At 36.2% G+C, this 13,916-nt stretch overlaps 1 protein-coding gene across 7 annotated transcripts in view; it reads left to right on the top strand.

Annotated features, from left to right (window-relative positions):
• The window catches only part of SEMA3D (semaphorin 3D), a 216,974-nt gene that overhangs the window by 46,118 nt on the left and 156,940 nt on the right, over positions 1-13,916 (top strand). The gene's annotated exons all lie outside the window — the stretch shown is intronic.

Raw genomic sequence — 13,916 nt, 5'->3', positions numbered from 1 at the left:
TAAATTAATACTGAGAAATCCAAATTTACTCCAATAGGGTCTCTCAGTGACGACTTTATAAACTGGGTCCTTGTTTATTCTGTGTGTGGCCACTTTGGTTATTAGGAGGGGTTACATTGACCAGTTTTTCCCAGATTTATGAGACTTGGCAAAAACCTTGAGAAAACAGAGCCCAACTTCTCTCTATAGAAAACATTATTAATACTAAATAAACATTAATTTAGGTAAACTGGTACTACTTAGCCCAACAGGAGTACACTCTTATTTAGATTTCCCTCTGATGGGTGAAAGAGTTCGTGGCGGAAATTGCTTTGTACAGACCACAAAGAAGGTGCATGTAAGTAATAGTTCAGACTGTGTCCTTACAAACCTTCATGCTCATTCATTAAGGCCGGTGCCGCTCTGTCAGGGAGGCATGCACCGTGTCCTTCTCCCAGTGGAGAGAGATCAAGAGAACACTCAATCTTTTAAAAATTAGCGCAATATCCCCCATAGCGCAGTGATTAATTTTCTCTGGATTCCAACAAAAGCTTTGAGAATAGGCACACTGTGCAGTTAGTTAACACATGGTTTTCAAATAACTTCTTAACTCATGATAACACTGAAATTTATGGAGAGGTTAAAGCATTTTTAGAAAGATAACTTGAACCTATGTCTCATTAACAAGTTAATGTCATGAAAAGAGAAAAGGGAGATGATTTGTGTCCTAGATTGAAAATGATAGAGACACAACAACTATTTACAGTGTGTCTCTCACGTGCACCTGGATCTTAAGTTGGGCAAACCAGTTAAAGAACACTTTGGGGGCAATCGTGAAAATTTTAATGTGGAATGGCTATTAAATGGAGTAAATGGTTACTGACAGGCAAAATGAAGATAAATTAACTTCTAAGAAGGTTACAAAAGAGTATTTGATATCATCTCACAGTGATAAAGTGTATCTGTGCACATGCACAGAAAAATACAGAAAGATAAAATTTTAACAGCGACAATCTCTGAGTGGAATGTGAATAGGGCTGAGAAGTTTTTACGTTCTTTTTGCTTCTCTATGGTTGAATTGTGTAGAATGCAAAGATATCACTTTTGTAATAACTATAATCTATTATTAATGAAATAGCAGTATAATTTACCTTGAATTTTACACCAAGATATTGTGCATTGTGAGAGAATGTAAAGAACCCTTTGACTTTAGTCCGTGCAGGGAGCTTTGTTTTGTGCTGTGAAGTTCCAGAGATTGTTTTAATGATATAAAATTGGTTTTTCTTGACAGTAAACTAGTTGGTACAAAGAACAACAATCAGACTTTGCTAAAGTACCAAGTCTCTGTCTCTACAGCAAGAAATAGATTAAAGCAATTATTTTTCTTGTTTTGAGAATTCTGAATATATTTTGAATTTTATCATTTTTATGTAAAAAAAGCCAAAAAATTGCTCTAATTAAAAGTGTTTTCAAACCCCACTCCCTCCTATCCCTAGTCACATTATACATTCATTCATTTAACACTAGGCATTCACCCAAGGAAAATTTCTTGAAACTTGGATTCTATAGGTTTGGCCCTTAATAAGGACTCTTCAGTAATCAGAAACTGTTAACAATGTGTTTGTGTCTTGCAGGTTTTAGACCACTGATTATATACAATAAGTGATAGATGATAAAGTCAGGAAATAAGAAATAAGAATTTAGCTGTAAGAGGACAGTTGGATGAAATCGTGTGCTGATATTTGAAGTGGCCTCATGCAGAAGACTGTCTCCAGTGTTTTTTGACCATACCTGATCTCACGCACATTAGAACCTTAGTTCATTTCCACTGATGCTACGGGTTTACTTTAGCCCTTTATATAACACATGGCATTATAAATGCCATTTAATTTAATTAGTTCTCAGATTCAGACAATGTATAAGTCTTGGAAGAATTACAAGTTCCAGAAGTCACTCATTACTCATCTCAAGATTGATTGAATATGAGTAGGCCGATTATATTTTCACTCTAAATTGGATATTTCAAAAGGAGACAACTCTTGGCTATGTTCTGCAAAAACTTGTTTTGCATTTGTCTTTTCAATCATCATGTCTGAGATATTATGGCTTGTAACCATGTCATGAAAATACATTTGGACATCTTAACCATTCATCTGGTATACACAGAGAGAAGCGATACCAGGTAACAGAGAGAGTTCAGAGGCAGTTTCTTTTCACTTTAAAAAAGCATCATTCTCTTTCCAATTAAAGTGGAGGAAATGAGACTTTGCCCTACCCTTACATGCCCAGGAAGTGCAGTGCTCCAAATGAGAATTCAGGCTTTGTTGGTGCTCTCTTTAGAAGAGGGGAAATGTTTGAAATGTTCGTAGTAAGCCTACATGATGTCACTTAAATAAGGTATCCTATTTACACGGCAACTTCCCCATTCCACCTTTTTATCGCTTCTGTTTTTCTCCATAGCGCTTACCACGTTCTGATACATATGTCATTTCCTTTTTTTTTTCTGTCCTTTCTTTAGAATGCAAACTGTTTGAATAGAGACTTTTTTTCTGTGTTCACTCGGTATTTGCGATGCCTGGAAAGGTGCTTGACACTTAGAAGGTGCTCAATAAATGCTTCCTTGACTGAATAATTAAATAATAGTCTTTCACAGTAGTGGCTCAATTATTATTTTAAATCAGATAAAATAGAATATTTTTTCTCTGTAGGTATTATATTTGTAAAATTGTGTCATCTTTTTTCCCTTTTCCAGTTTTTTTTTTAAAGATTTATTTACTTGTTTATTTATTTGAGAGAGAGAGAGAGAGAGAGAGAGAGACTGTGAGCAGTGGTGGGGGAGGGGAGGCTCCCTGCTGAGCACGGAGGCCAGCTCCTGCCCCATCTCAAGGCCTGAGATCAAGACCTGGCCCGAAATCCAGAGCCGGCCGCTTCACCAACCCGACCGAACCTCGCATGCACCCCTCAAGTTTTTATTTGAAGTCAGTTAGTGAACATGTATGGTGTAATTGGTTTCAGGCATAGTAATAGTCTGTCTTCTCTTATAAATCATGCCTCATAAACTTAAATTTGCCAATAGGTTAGTAAATGTCCTTCACATACATACATTTACAATTCATGGGACACTCACTCACAGTAGCCTGTAGTAGCATGTTAACTGCTCGATAATTAGTTACAGCATGCACCACATTTATTTAATTTTACTTATTTTCATCTTTCTTACTTTTTCTGCTGTGTTGATAGTTTACAGAGTTTTGATTTTCACAGGGAGAAAAAGGTGATGATGAGTGTTTTTGTTACTATTATTGTGTGGTGACAGTGATGCTTTATGGTGTAAAAGCACTATAAATTATAGTCTTTATCATTTGTCTCATTTTTTGGGAAACAATGTCAAACTTAGTCTAGCCACAAAAAGGGGATAATTGTATAGTATTTTATGAATTCTAATACAGGTATTTTTTCCCATTTTAACAATTCTGAAAACAGGATGTATCATACAGTCAATGGCGCATCATGGTTGGGCAACATTTTTGTCTTGGTGAGACCGAACACAATGATGTATATCCTAAGAGTGGCTTAGGTTGCATTAAGTAAGTGAGAGTAAATAATACTAATTTGCTTCCTTACATATGCTTTTGCAATGTATTAAGGGCATTATTCTTTAGATTCTTTGTGAGAAAGGTGGAAATGCTGTCTTCTTACACTGATTTCAGGTTGCTGTAAGCCTTAAATTTAAGGCATTTGCTGATGCAAAATGATACTTCTCTTGTTAAAAGCATATAAAAATAGCTATCTGTTTGAACGGCAGCTGATTTTTTAGTTACTGCACAACTCTTAATACCATTTATATCAATGGTCAATTTCCAGATCTTACTTTTTGACGCGTTAGTAACATTTGACACACAGGTTCTCATAATCACATCACCTTCCTTTAAACAGCTCCCACAGATCCAGACTGCCCACACACCTTTGGCTTTTCTACTCCATCACTATCAACTTTTTCCCAGGCTTGGTGGCCAATTCTGACTCATCTCCCTGCACTTTGCCCAAAAGAGCATGTCCAGGATCAGTGCATGCCTCTGTTCTTTCCTCTTCCTGCATGCCTGCCCTTGACAGCTCCCCTCGCATTAATGCCCTCTACCCACCGATGACTCCTGAAGGTCTACTTCTGTCCCTGACTGCTCCCCTACCTGCTGACTTTAATTCAGCTGCCTTCTAGGTGTTTAACATCTCCAAAACCCAAATTTTGATCTTCTAGGGAACCTCCTCTTGAGCATTGCTCCCTCACGTCCCATATCCAGGCTCTTGATGAATGGTGTTGGCTCCAACTTTAGAGCACATGCAGAATCTGACCACTGCTTTACCACCTCCACAGCTAAGACTCTGGGTATTTCATTCACTGAATTTTAACCTTCTCCAGATCGTTGCTTCAATTTAGCTTTTCACTGAGACCTTCTATAAGCATTTCCTTATAATTGCAGACCCGAAACAGTGGCATTCCCTGTGCTTTATTCTTTCACATTTTTTTTTCTGTAGCACTTGTCATAATCTATGCAATATGTCTTTTTTTTTCAATATGTCTTTTAACTACTATCTGCCTCCTTGTACTCATCCTTAATAGAAAGAAAGCTCCACTGGGAGTGGAAACTTCACTATTGGTTTTTGTGTTTTATCCCCAAAACCTACAAGAATCTCTGTCACACTGTAAATGCTTTATAAATCATAGCTGAATAAATTTAAAACTTCAGCATTACCACCATCGAAAATACTCCTTACTGCTCCTCTTTGCTTCCTTCCAGCAAAATATATTATTTAGTGTGTGTTTCAGACTTATGGTTCATAGAGCACCTATTTTAGTTAGCTGTGCATCTAAAGTTTATGACAACTCTTTATTAAACACAATTTTTGGATTATCTTTATTCATACTATAGTTTAACAGATTTTTCCCAAGGATGAATTATAATATAGCAAACTATTGTATATTATGTTGACAATGCTTTTGCATTGTCTAAATAAACCCTTCCTGACTTCCCCTTCCTTATGTGTAACCAAATAAATGATAATGCAAAGCATTATCTGGATTCAGTGTGATAATGTTACCACTGCGTTGCTATTTATGGTAATATCAGGATAAGATGCTTAAGACAATAGTACAAGTGACAAATACTGTGAACAATATAATCCATTTTAAAATCTAGTTCTGATCAGTAATAATTTCTCAGATTGACAAAAATAATAAATCTGATGTTAGGTATTATGGCTGACTTTTTAAGAAATAAAAATTCAATTATTAAGATTAAAAATTTTATTTTTTTTTTCTTTCCAACATTTCTTAATGTCTTCTAACAAAGAAATATACCTGTTGGAACATAGGATTTTCCAGTGCTTCTAATAATTAGCCCAGCTATATTACTAAACTCTATTGTACATTTCACTTATAAGTTTAGGCTAAAACTTGTAATCATATCAAACAAGTAAATGTATTATCATTGCCACAAATAAGTTTATTATAAATTTTTAACATTCTTCTTTATATTAACATGTTGCTTTCAACCAAAGCCTGACTAGCTACTTAGAGATGCCCCTTTGTTTTCTTCATTACAAATGTCCAGCCATTTCAAATATGATTAGAGATTATACTGACATTAATAATTTAAAAAATTAATTACTATATTCCAACTTTGCATCCTGTAGCCCCCCTTTTATTTGCATCCTGTAACCAAAAGAATAGGTATCTTGTTACACCAATGTCATATTGTTGTAGCTTCAAGTTTAAAACACTGGCATAATAAAATGTTTTCATTCTTTTTTTTCTTTAAGATTATTTATTTATTTATTCATGAGAGACAGAGAGAGAGAGAGGCAGAGACACAGGCAGAGGGAGGAGCAGGCTCCACACAGGGAGCCCGATGTGGGACTTGATCCCGGGTCTCAAGGGTCAGGCCCTGGGCTGAAGGCAGAAGCTCAACTGCTGAACCACCCAGGTGTCCCCAGTGTTTTCATTTTTTAAAGCTTTGCAGTAAAGCAGTTTATTTGAAAAGCAGTTTTTAATTTTATGAATGCTTATTGAAACATCATTGGGCTTTGTTTCTGTCTTGGAATTCTTGATTGATTATATCTGTGATATACTTTGTTTTTCTTGAGTAAATCTGAAATTTTTAAATCACTCAAACATTTTGACAAAATCATATTCAACACTTCACTTAGTAAATATGATGAATATGGGGGAAGAATCTATATATAAGGCAAACACTCTTGTTACCAATAAACTTTTCTTTCTATCTGTGTGGCTTTTTAATTTGGGAAAATGGGAGACGCTCCAACATGACCAGACCTGCCATGCTGGGGTTTTAGGTTTAGAAGAGACCCTAGCATTCCAAGGGTTCCAGTTTCCTTATTTTAAGGAAAAGAGCAGTAAAGCAAAGGACAGTAAAGCTTAGAGAGGTCTGTCTTAGTCTGCTTGGGCTGCTCCACAGCATACCACCAACTGGGTAGTTTATAAACAACAGAGACTAACAGCTCACAGTTCTGGAGGCTGGAAGTCCACCGTGAAGGCTCCAGCACGGTTGCCTTTTCCCGAGAGCCTTCTTCCCAGCTTACAGTTGGCACTTCTCCCTGTGTCCTTCCTTGCTACAAGGGGCTGCGGATCTCTCTAGAGCCTCCTTTTTAAAGGCACTGAGCCATTCATGAGGGTTCTGTCCTCATGACTCAGGTACCTTCCTAAACCCCATGTCCTAATACCATCACTTGTGGGCATTTAGGATTTCAACATATGAATTTGGCGGGGAGACACAAACATCTAGAACATAGCAAGGTCTCATTAATTACCTAAGGACAGAAGACTTGCTGGTGGGAGAACTGGCCTCAAATTAATGTCAGGAACCCATGATGAAACTGCTTTCTTCAGACTGATAGTCAAAGGTTTGTTTTCAGTTAAAGACTATTGTATCATTACAAAAAGATGTTTGTCAGTTATGGTTGCTGTTAAAAAGAATGAAAAATTCTAAGAGGCTGAAAATGAGGTTTCTTGGGTCCCTTTGTGTGAGGACTCTTCTGATTACGCTAAATATGTTTTGAAGTAGAGGTGTTCCGAGAATGGGTGTTACTGTCTAGTCTGGTATCAGTTTCCCATAGATTTCAATGTTGAATGCTTAGAAGTCAACTTACATATTTACTAAATATTCTTTATATATTACATAAGTATTCTAACATGATGTTATGTGTATAAATAAACACAAAATGAAAGGTATTGTAACTATGGTGGTATTTATGTACAGGAGATTTAGTTATAGAGCATCCTATATTTTTATGAGCATAAGTAACATTTTCTGAGGTTAACTTATAAAATAATTCCATAGTGTACTTTTTACTGATTAAGGGTGGGCTGCATTTATCATGTTTACAAGTGGCACATACACTGTTATCCATAAAATGAAGTCATGAGTTCTATTTTCCCATTCTTTCTTTCTTAACTTCTAATCAATTCCATGTCAATTACCATTTCAGACTTTTGATCCATATTTATTAACAGCTTATTAACCAGTGTTTCAGCAGTAGCATTGTTTTTGTGGTTGCTGTTAGAGAACATGTCTGTGAAATTCCATAGCAAAAATGAATAAAGAAAGAAGTGAGAGCATCTCTAAGCTCAAAGAAAGACACAAACCTAGAACACTCTTGAGGAAGTACCGTTGAACTATGTTGGGCTGAGAAGCATGAAATTCTACAAAGACTGAAGAGAATCTAATCTACTGATTCTTGTCTTCTGATCACATGATAGAAATATTAAAACTTCACTTGCTAATAATTTTAGGGCAAATATTCTACGTTTATGTTGTTTTAAAATAATTTTATTATGAAATGTATTATAAGTAATAGAAGGTACAAAACCTATCAGAGATTTTATATCTGTAGGTTTTAAACCATTCTTAAAAGTCTTACAAAAAGACTCCCAAATACAGTGCTTAAGCGAGACAGTAATGTGTTTCTCTGTTATACAGCAGGACAGATAAACGGTGAGTCAGTGGCTCTGTTTTGCCCCCAGATTTTTTTCTGTCTTCTTGCCCTGAGTTCCTCAGAGGGTTGCCCTCAGCTGCGGTGTTACCACAGCCAGCTTACAAGCACCTGGTCCATGTTCTAGCTGGTTTGAACAGGGCGTGAAAGGGAGTGGAGGTAAGCAATTTATTTTAAAGAAATGTCAAGGGCATTATACACATCACTTTGAATTAGTGAGTCTTTACTGACCCTATCTCACCAGCTCTGAGAAAGGATGCAAAACGTGACCTCCACCACGTGCCTTGCTCAAATTAGGGGCTGGTACCTTTGCATTCCTGACGTGAAATAGAACTCTATGCTGAGAACAGTCCCCAGGTCCTGCTCATACCCATATGCTCCTGTCCTAAGATAGAGATTATTTTTAAAAAATACCAACAGATTGTTTTTGAAAGAAAATACCATTTGTAAACTTAAAAGCTAACTTGTATCTTTTGGTATGGTTTCATCATAGGTTTTCAGTCAAACCACCCCTTGCTAAGAACTGCACAAGTTACTATGTGTGTATACATGTAAATCATAACCATGACTTTGGATATATTATCTGAAATGCAGTTATTTTAGGCTGAATTATAAAACCATTGGAAGATTTTTGGAAAACCAATTTACATGAGAGTTTGTTTTAAAATCAAATCATCTTATGTATGGCTAAACATCTTAAAGAAATGGATATCGTCAGACCTAAAGTGAAGAATGGCATAGCCATCCCCAGGTCCTGTGGACCTGTGTGCTATCTCCTCATTCACACCTCAGTGTTTTCTTTTCTCAGTAAAGCAAAATCTATCTCTGTCTCTAATTCCTTACAATAATTACTGTATTTTGTCAGTTTCTCTATCACAAATTTACATGTGATTTCTAGGTTTTTTAAAGGATATCTTTTCTCTTCGAAAATTTATAGAGGCTTCTATCCCCAAAATTAATTTAGAGTTTAATAGGCCAGGAGAGAAGATATTTTTGTTCTGTTTTCCTTTATAAATTGGTTCATGCCTTATCTACCTAATACCATTTATTAGGCTTCTACTTGGAGCCTCATCATGTTCTAAGGGCTATTTGAGGTAGATTAAAGCATATATACATTTTCTGTGTTTAAGCATCTTTCAGCATTTTTGGAGAGAGAAGAGATGTGCACAATTCAAACCATATACAAGATAATTTGACTGCAAGTTAGTGTGGTAGAGAAAAATGTAGTATAGTGATCCTGATAGGGAGTGAATGTTGTGACCTGGAATTCATCCAGGAATGCTTTTTGGATGAGATTGGATCTGAGAAGCCAGGCCATCATGCACACGGAGAAGGAAATGAACATGACTTGGATGGCATGTACTGGTTGACCATCTTGCCTGGAACAGAGGGAGTGCACATCGAGGAACAGAGATTTATGTAAAGAAGGAACTGGCATGCCAAACCATGGGGTTCATATTTTAGATTAGAGATGGCATTTTGAAAGCAGACATTTAAGAAAACAAATCTGGAAACATCAGGCACTGCCTAGATTGGAGGCTACAGGCAGAGTCCGGAATACCAATTGTAGTAACTCAGGCATACAGTCATCATAATCCAGGCTCTGTTAGTGGCCTCAAAACTGGAGTGGAAAAATTAATCCTAGAGATGAAATAACAAGTACATTATGAAATGGCATCACTGACACAGATGGCAACTTTGGTAATTAAATAGCAAATGTAACAGATCTTTCCTCACCTTCCTCTCTTAGAGTGTGTGTGTGTGTGTGTGTGTGTATTCTTGTCTATTCAATAAAGAAGAAATTAGATCTAAAAGCAGGTTTTCTGAAATTAAGCTTAAAAAAGTTAACCCCTTTAAAGAAGCTGTGAGGTCTGTGTATATTGCCCGTTAACCATTTTTGAAATATTAGTATGCACTTCACGAGAACTATGTAATAGCCATGTTAGATCAGTGACCTGTCAGCATGTTAACTTTACATAAAAGGAGTCTCTGAGTGGCTGATTAAAATCCTAAAGACGAGATGTTCTGTGTGAGATAAAGCCAGACTTTAGTCAGGTCTGTAGGCTCTTAACTCAGTGCTCTTTGTGCTATAACATGATTCATCCTTGCTCATGGTCTTTGCATCCTTTGTAAACTAGTAACTAGAGAAGCTGGGATATATTTTAAAAGTCAGAATATAGGGATCCCTTGGTGGCGCAGTGGTTTGGCGCCTGCCTTTGGCCCAGGGCGCGATCCTGGAGACCCGGGATCGAATCCCACATGGGGCTCCCAGTGCCTGGAGCCTGCTTCTCCCTCTGCCTGTGTCTCTGCCTCTCTCTCTCTCTGTGACTATCATAAAAAAAAAAAAAAAGTTTAAAAAAAAAAAAAAGTCAGAATATAATGGTTGAATTTGTGTGACAAAAATCTGCAAGTAGCAAAGTACTGGAATTGTCTTCTAGTTGATGTCAATTTATTTTTTAGCAGCAATAAGGCATGATTTGCCTTCTGATGGTAATGATTTTACCTTTTTTTATTGTGTTTGAAGCAAATCAGTATTATAGGCAAATGTAGAACTTACTTGCTCTACACTTGAAATACCATTTATAGATTGTGACAGTTTTTCCCAAGGTGTATGGATTTACAAATCTGCGTTAGATCGATGTTACATATGCTTGTTTTAGATGAATCACATGCAGTATTGGAACAATCAAACCTGTATGGCTACTTAATACTAATGCTTATCACAGTCCATGGCAGCGCTTTCTGAGTACACAAGGTAACTTGAAAAGAAAACCCTTGATTTTATTAGTAATGTAAGACACGGTCTTACTGAAGAGAGGTCTGAAAAACTGAAATTTTGAAGTGCAAAAAATAGGAAGATATCTCTTCTCCTTGTTTTATGACCAAGAATTCTTTGCCGTTCTTTGACATTCCAAAAGACACATGCATGTGGTATTGTAATTGGAGTTCGCATTCTTTCTTGCCTAAGACAGCAATGATCTTTACTTCTCTACTTTTTTCTCTAAGTGGTTTACATATTTTACCACTTAGACACTACTCTCCCACCCTCTTTTAATTTGGATGTGCATTTATTTGAGTAAGACTTGTGCTGTGACTGTTCTAGGAATGTGCAAATTGTAAAGGCAGGATGAATACTTGGCAGATAATTCTTTTTTTTTTCTTTAAAAAAAAAAGGTCTGATTTATTGATTTGAGAGAAAGCAGGAGCGAGAGAAAGTGTGAGCTGAGGTGATGGGCAGAAGGGGAGGGAGAAGCTGCTGCCCTGCTGGGATCTGACCTGAGCCTAAGGCAGGCAGACACGATCTGAGCCACCCAGGGGCCCTTGGTGGGGAATTTTTAATATGTGTTTCATTTCTACCTATGTTCACTTTTATACTTTGTCTTCTGCATAAAGCTCAATAGCTGACAGAAAGATAGAAACAGAAAGTATAAAGGAGATCGTGAAGAATCACATTAAAATATCATTTTCTTATTATGAAAGTTTCTCCACTGAGACCATGGGGTTGGAGGAAGGGGGTGAAACTTAGAATTTTCTAAATAGTTAGCGAGCATTTGCTTACTTCCAAATCTTAAGTATCAACGTGTTCACTGACAGACCCACTCAACTGGGGCAATGGAGCTATCTTAATCTGTAATAGAGAATAATCTTGCTAATGGCTAATGTTTGCTTTACACCTACTTAATATGTATTATTTCACATTGACTAGCATAACAAGGTGACATCATTTCCTAAATTTCAAAGAAAATCTTGTTCACAAAGTGGTAAAACTGGAATTCATACCTAAGCTTACCTGACTACAAATTTCAAATTCTTCACCTTTCATGGCTTCTTTCTACATACAGGGGTTTTCCATAACATTCTCAAGGGAGGTTAAAGAAAACTCAGATTCTGAAAACTCTTGAAAAAAAGATACACAGAAATACCAAGAATGTTTCTGACTCACTCAGTCATCCCTCTTATTTTTTTCCTTTTCTTTTTCTTTTGTTTTTAATTTTTTATATGAATCTTTGTAGCAGCTATGGGTCATTCTGATTTGGTCCAAAGTTCCCATAGGATGCTAGGACTCTTGAGGCTGCACAGATTTTTTGAGTCTTCATGATATCCACACAGGAATGATACACAGAGATTTGAGCTGCTTATTACCATATGTCAGAGAAGTGGGCTGATAAAGCGAAGAGGAGACTGACTGCTTCTTTCATGTCTTAAACAAACATATGCAGCTCTCCTACCTTCTGTGAGGCAACGTGCTAGGCTTTGGTGATAGAGTGGTGAATGTGATTGATGTCCTTGCCTTCATGTGGCTGAAAACAGTACAAGTGTCCCTAGATGGAAACTAGGCTTGTTCTGGAAAGTACAGATATGGATCTTGTGAGATGTACAGAATGGCTTAAATATTATTTGGAAAGGTCTTTAAATTGTGATTTTATTCTGCTGTAACAGTTCAGTGTTTTGACTAACCTGAAAAGTACAGCAGTTATAATTAAAGCTCTTAACAATATCCAAATAAGCTTTCAAAAGTAACTTTATATTGGCTTACTGTCAAAACTGTTTATAAATATTAATCGCACTTCTAAGACTTCCTCCATAGACTTTGTCTGCAAACGTATCTGGTAACTTCAAGTTAATTGTTCTCAAACAAAAATATTTCTTTTTTACTTTGCCTTTATTTTTATTTTCTAACAATTTCCATATCCTATAAAGCAATTCAATGTGTTCTTTTGGTTGGAGTTTCATTTTGGCAGTGCATATGGCCCAACAAATTGGAAGTTTAGAGAAAATAATGTATTTTTATTACTTTAATAGGGATTTTATCTGATTATGCATTGAAAAAATTTACATTGTGGAATGAAGGTTAGGAACATTTATGCCAAGTTACACAAACACATTTGCAAGCATGATAGGAGTGCATGGGAGTTTCCAGGCTTCCTTTTAAGTTTTATATTCATTAATATCTTTGGAAAAATACTTGCTATCACAGTCCATGCAAAAATGGAAGAGCTTTGTGCTAGCATTTTTTGAGAGCTAGCGAGGTGCCAGACAAGGTGCTAAGTGCTTTCCTTGCATTATCTCATTTTATTCTAGCAATAATTATATTTAATAAGAATTGAGATTCTGGCCATATAGATGAGGAAAATTGACTTAAAGAAATTAAGTGAATTCTCTTAGGGTGTAAAGCTGATAAATAGCAAAACAGGGATTTGCAACCTGAACCATCGCACAACCAAGACCTGATTTCTTAGTCTGTGTTACCTCTGGGAGACTCAAGAATTTTATAACAGTTGCTATAACATGTGGTAAAAATAAATGAGTTTAATTATTGAGGATTTTGAGTGATTACCTAAAGTGAATTCTGCATTTAAAAATCGAGAGTATAGTGCTAGTTTCATTTTTTTAGTGAAACTTCAGGGGTCATGTAGATAAAATGTTTTTTCTAGGTGAGAAATGTGTAAAAAATAAAAATGGGGAAAAGTCCATCTGTAGCTGTGTGATAAATGCAGGAATTCCTTGTTTATCCTAAATGAAACAGAAAGATTTGGGATGGCCATTTAAATCCAGTTCTTCAAATACACCAGAGGGTGTAAAGATGGAATTAAGCACAGCTCAGAAATGGATAAATGTTGTGTGTCAATTATATCTCAATAAAGAAGAAGAAGAAGAAGAAGAAGAAGAAGAAGAAGAAGAAGAAGAAGAAGAAGAAGAAGAAGAAGAAGAAGAAGAAAAGAAGTTGATAATGGTTAATAGGGAACTAGATAAGGATGGTAGTGAGGGTGGAAGGGGAAACTGGATAGTCAAATATTCAGAATAGTCTTTAAAAGAGCAATTATGTAATAATTAATTAATTAAAAAGGCAAAATATGCTTACATGAGAAAGACCAGAGAGTGTTTATAAATATGGGGCTGGCTGCCTGATAAAGAAATTTATCAGTCTC

Source organism: Canis lupus, chromosome 18, assembly GCF_003254725.2.
Source record: "Canis lupus dingo isolate Sandy chromosome 18, ASM325472v2, whole genome shotgun sequence".
Lineage (NCBI taxonomy): Eukaryota > Metazoa > Chordata > Mammalia > Carnivora > Canidae > Canis > Canis lupus.
The sequence above is the reverse complement of the archived record's forward strand: the minus strand, read 5'-3'. Positions and strand labels throughout refer to the sequence as shown.